This window comes from Drosophila kikkawai, unplaced genomic scaffold (genome assembly GCF_030179895.1).
Source record: "Drosophila kikkawai strain 14028-0561.14 unplaced genomic scaffold, DkikHiC1v2 scaffold_11, whole genome shotgun sequence".
Lineage (NCBI taxonomy): Eukaryota > Metazoa > Arthropoda > Insecta > Diptera > Drosophilidae > Drosophila > Drosophila kikkawai.
The window spans coordinates 39,075-44,656 of NW_027222438.1; positions in this window are offsets into that span (position 1 = coordinate 39,075).

Sequence of the window (5,582 nt, forward strand, 5' to 3'; positions counted from 1 at the left end):
AAAATGCATTTTAAACTACGTTTAGGCGCGAAAAGAACTATTTTGTAAAGCTCCAACACTTGAAACTTCTAAAGTAAGGGACTCATTACCGAGCCCCATCTCCAACTCCAGATGATCCAGATCGCCAAAGCTCTGCAAGCACCTAGCCTCTGCACCTACTCGTTCCTTCACGAATATCTCCCCTCGCCGAGTGAAAACAGCTGATAAGCGCTTTATCCGTTTGAGATGCATTGCTCGTTTGAATATTTCATATTTCGGTTTCGTCAGCTGCTCGTTTATGTAGATAAACGCTGGCGAGTCTAGGCCTATAAGCTTTAAGCTTAGTTGCGTTTTATTATTTCGCCGGAATGCAGCCACTGCACGTAAGAGCATCGCTTTATCGCTCACGTGGTCCAACTTTATAATTATGATCGGATCAACTATAGAATGTGCGGGTTGTTTTGGTCGCACGCGAAAAATATTTCGTATTTTGGGCGGAGGAGTTAGCTCAAGTGAGAAGCAGAGTGCGTGGAAAAGTGCCCTCAGGTTCTCCCCATCCGTTTGTGGGACTCCATGCCAGCGCAAGTCGCATGCGATTTCTGCCTCTGCCTGCGCATTACAAGTTGCCACTAGCCTGGCCTCGAGCGCCTCGACGCGTTTATCGCTTTGGGTATCCGCTAGCTTCTTCTCCAGCTCCGAGACCCGCTGCTTCAACGCGCCCATCTCTCTCACCTCGTTCTCCAGTTTGGCCACCAGCTGGCATAGCTGGTCGTATTTCTCGGTCATCGGTTGAAGTTTCTTCTCCAGGAAGCCAGTCAGACTCTCCTTTAGGTCTGCGAATTTCAGGTCGAATTTCTGCAGCAACTGGGCATCTGAGGGCCGGGATCCGTCCTGGTCGAGCTGAGTCTCCTTCCTGGATCGCTTTGCCATCGAACTCATTGTGTTGTTGTTTTGAGTGTTTTGTGCGCGCGCTTTGTGTTTTATGTTTTGTGTATGTGTTTATGTGTAGGCGAGTGCACAAGCGGTTTGCTTCGGTTCGATGTAAATGTTCTATGTTCGATTCGCACGACAATAACAAAATGCACAGCGTTTAACAAGCTTTTTAGTTGTTAAAAAACAATGTAAATAGTGCAAATTATTGTTTACTTCGATATAATCGCTGCAGAACTATGTTTGTTTTGCAGGAAAAAAGCAAAGTTATGAGATTTTGACGATTATTTCGATTAATAAAATGGATTTAATGCGGAGTAAAAGTAAACACGTCCGTGTTCCAAGATGGTTCGAACTATTTCGAGAGACAAACTCGAAGTGGGTCGAAGAAACGACAGCCTTTAGATACAGTCGCTCAGCAAGCATTAGATAATACAGCTTCGACCTCAGGACAAAGTGCACAAGCTAATAACAGTGGGGGTAGCAATTCAAGCGTTATAACAGCAAATGCTATAACATTATTGGCCATGGAGCGAAGATTACTCGCTACGCTTTCGGAAAGGATGACCGATTTAATTCAAAATGCAGTAGCTGACAGCATAACCAGGGTGGTAGCAAGCAACAGTCGTGGGAGTGACAATTCTCAGAGTGAACGTTCTTCAAGTCGATCGCTAGGAAACGATGATGAAAGGGTCGAAACTAGGAATGAAACTCGAAGCAGTTCAAGACAAGTCCTCTTGGCACCGAACTCTCCCGCTTCCCAGAGAAGCACTACATCCGATTTGGTGAACCGACCAGATAAGGTCGTGCATATCCTCAATGGCTGGAAAATAAAATTTACAGGAATAGCTCAGATCCTCGAAAGCAGCCAGAAAACAACGTTACACACTACAGTAATAATTAATTATTATTAATAAGAAAAGTGGCGCCCAACTTGTGTGGCCTTAGTAAAAGATTTTTTTTATTAAGACTCGCGGATAAACAAATTCAATCCTGTTTATTTAATCCTCTCTTGTCAAAAAAATTCTTGGATAACAGTTTTGCGAGTATTAGTAGTCCTAACTGGCAAGAGTTTAACGTGTGTGGATTTATTAAAGATACTTTAATAAAACTCGAGGGTAAATAAATTCTTTCCATTTCAATAATTCTATTTTTCTTTCAATTTCCTTCAAGCCTATATCAAAACATTTTTTTTTGTTTTTCTTGAAAGTCTTGGAAAACAGCTGAGATAAATATCTGTGTTCTCAATTGGCCAGATTCACAAGGAAGCAAAAGATTAATTTTCTAAACTTAAAGAGATGACAAGGTGGCTAGTAAAGATGAGGAAAACAGAGGAAGCGATACAGAGAGCTCATCTTCTGTCCCAGTTTATAACACTGAGTCACTGAACTAGTCTCAACTCAAAACTCAACTACACGGAAAATATAGACATTTCTTCCGAGTCGTGCTATATCCAGAAAGAGTATATAAAACATCTTTTATTCTTTTATTTCTTTTGAAGTCTTAGTTTCTTTTGATCATATTCCGGAATACATGCACATCTGTTTCTGAACTAATCGCTGTCCGAATTTGGAATAAAGAAATACAGCTTCCCTCTTTTAAATAGGGTTAAAACTAATCAAAAGTTTTCACTTTTCAATCTTAACATTTCTGAGAAAATTGATTTTTTTTATTATGATCCTTCGAGACGTGTGACAGTTAATCAAGAGTTCGGTAAACACATTTATTACGTATATAAATATTATATCTTTATTTCTCTATATTTTTGGCTTTACTTATCGCAAAGAAGCAAAACAAAGAAATATTTAAAAAAAAATAATAATTGCAGTTGGTTACATTTATACTTTTTTCGCATTTAAACAAAATTTTGGTATCTCGTGGGAATGATGTTGGTAAATCGAACTCCTGAAAAAGGAGCTGAGTCAAGCCCAAAGGCAGTTTGTCCGTTATGTACAGCAGACATAGATCCTGCTGAGGTTTTTTTAACCAGTTGCCGACACGAGTTTCACAAGCGATGCATAGAAGCTCATTGGAAGGATAGCGCACTATGTCCGGTGTGTAAAGTATCTAGTAGACCAGCGATTTCAAAGCCTAGTGAAGTATCTTAGAGACAAACTCGAAGTGGGTCGAAGAAACGACAGCCTTTAGATACAGTCGCTCAGCAAGCATTAGATAATACAGCTTCGACCTCAGGACAAAGTGCACAAGCTAATAACAGTGGGGGTAGCAATTCAAGCGTTATAACAGCAAATGCTATAACATTATTGGCCATGGAGCGAAGATTACTCGCTACGCTTTCGGAAAGGATGACCGATTTAATTCAAAATGCAGTAGCTGACAGCATAACCAGGGTGGTAGCAAGCAACAGTCGTGGGAGTGACAATTCTCAGAGTGAACGTTCTTCAAGTCGATCGCTAGGAAACGATGATGAAAGGGTCGAAACTAGGAATGAAACTCGAAGCAGTTCAAGACAAGTCCTCTTGGCACCGAACTCTCCCGCTTCCCAGAGAAGCACTACATCCGATTTGGTGAACCGACCAGATAAGGTCGTGCATATCCTCAATGGCTGGAAAATAAAATTTACAGGAATAGGAGTATCTGTAGATAATTTTATTTATAGAGTAGATACTCTAACCCGAGAGACGTTAGGTAGCAATTTCGATCTACTCTGTAGACACGCAAGCGTCCTTTTTGAAGGGAAAGCCAATGAATTTTATTGGCGTTATCATAAAGCGCACGGCGAGATTCATTGGGACACTTTCTGTTCAGCTTTGCGTCTCCAGTTTCGCCAGAGCAGAGACGATGGCGATATCGAAGAGCTAATTAGAAACACAAAACAAAAGCCAAATGAATCTTTTGACGACGCAGCCGATGAAAGTTAATTCTGATCCAGGAAATATCCACGGAACTTGTAGTCATAGTGTAGTCAGTGGCTTTCATTGGCGTCAGAAGATATAGACTACTTTAGGTAGAAAAAGGTGAAAAAAATGGACACCTGGCAGGTAGCGATTTACCTGTAGAAGCCCAAACCAAAGTGTCGTTTTTTTTAGATTCTTTAATAGTTTATGAATGTATCTATCATTTAAAGTAAAAACCATAACCATTGGTTTTATGGTTTTTTTGTAATATTACCTGAAAGTCGACCAATTTACACATTTTTTTTTTATGATGCAAAAAACGAAACAAAGTTCAACTTTAAATGCTCATAACTTCTACAAAAAAAATCTTAAAATTGATTTTATTGCAGATTCTGAATCCTTGTTAAATTTCCTGTTGAATAAGTATGGTTAAAATCGTTTTTGCGAACATGACTTTTTTGATTTTTGCAACGCTAATTGTTCGAGAGGCGCTACTGTGCGTCGATACATGCATTATTAGCTGAGATGTGAACTTTTTGTTTACAAATTTGCAATTGAGTATGCAAATGTATTAGCCGTGTAAAAACTAATATAAATACAAATTCTGAAGTGGATTCAGGCATTATTAGCTGAGTTGTGAACTTTTTGTTTTCAAATTTACAATTGAGTATGCAAATGTATTAGCCGTGTAAAACTATTATAAATACATATTCTGATGTGGATACAGACATTTTTAGCGGAGTTGTGAACTTTTTGTTTACAAATTTACAATTGAGTATGCAAATGTATTAGCCTTCTAAAAACTAATATAAGTACAAATTCTGCCGTGGATACATGCATTATTAGCGGAGTTGTGAACTTTTTGTTTACAAATTTACAATTGAGTATGCAAATGTATTAGCATTGTAAGAACTAATTTAAATATAAATTCTGCCGTGGATATATGCATTATTATCTGAGTTGTGAACTTTTTGTTTACAAATTTACAATTGAGTATGCAAATGTATTAGCATTGTAAGAACTAATTTAAATATAAATTCTAAAGTGGATATATGCATTATTATCTGAGTTGTGAATTTTTGTTTACAAATTTACAATTGAGTATGCAAATGTATTAGACGTGTAAAAACTAATTTAAATATAAATTCTGAAGTGGATTCAGGCATTATTAGCTGAGTTGTGAACTTTTTGTTTACAAATTTACAATTGAGTATGCAAATGTATAAGCCGTGTAAAAACTAATATAAGTACAAATTCTGCCGTCGCACAGTAGCGCCTTTTCTCATTTAGCGTTGCAAAAATCATATCTTTTGAACCAAATAAGGTAATCGAATAATTGAAACGGCATTGGACAGGTAATTGTTGTAAAATATATATATGTACTGCATAAAGTACCACGCCCACAAATACGCCTTTTTAAAGGGTATCAAAGTGAAAAAATAATTTTTTTTCAATGAAAACAATTTTTAAACAAAAATTTTTATTTAATTTTTTATGTTTATTTTTATGTATTTGCTCAAATAAAAATAATTTGAAAACTGAAAAAAAAAAATTTTTTTTAATTCGAAGTGTAACCGCCACGCGCTTCAGTTAGTATATTTCTTGAAATGTATGAAATTGTGTCGGTATTTTGGTATATTTTACCCTGAGTTGTTTTGGTTTTTTGCGTTGCATTTCCGCAGACGCAGCTCGACGCAGCCGATGAAAGTTAATTCTGATCCAGGAAATATCCACGGAACTTGTAGTCATAGTGTAGTCAGTGGCTTTCATTGGCGTCAGAAGATATAGACTACTTTAGGTAGAAAAAGGTGAAAA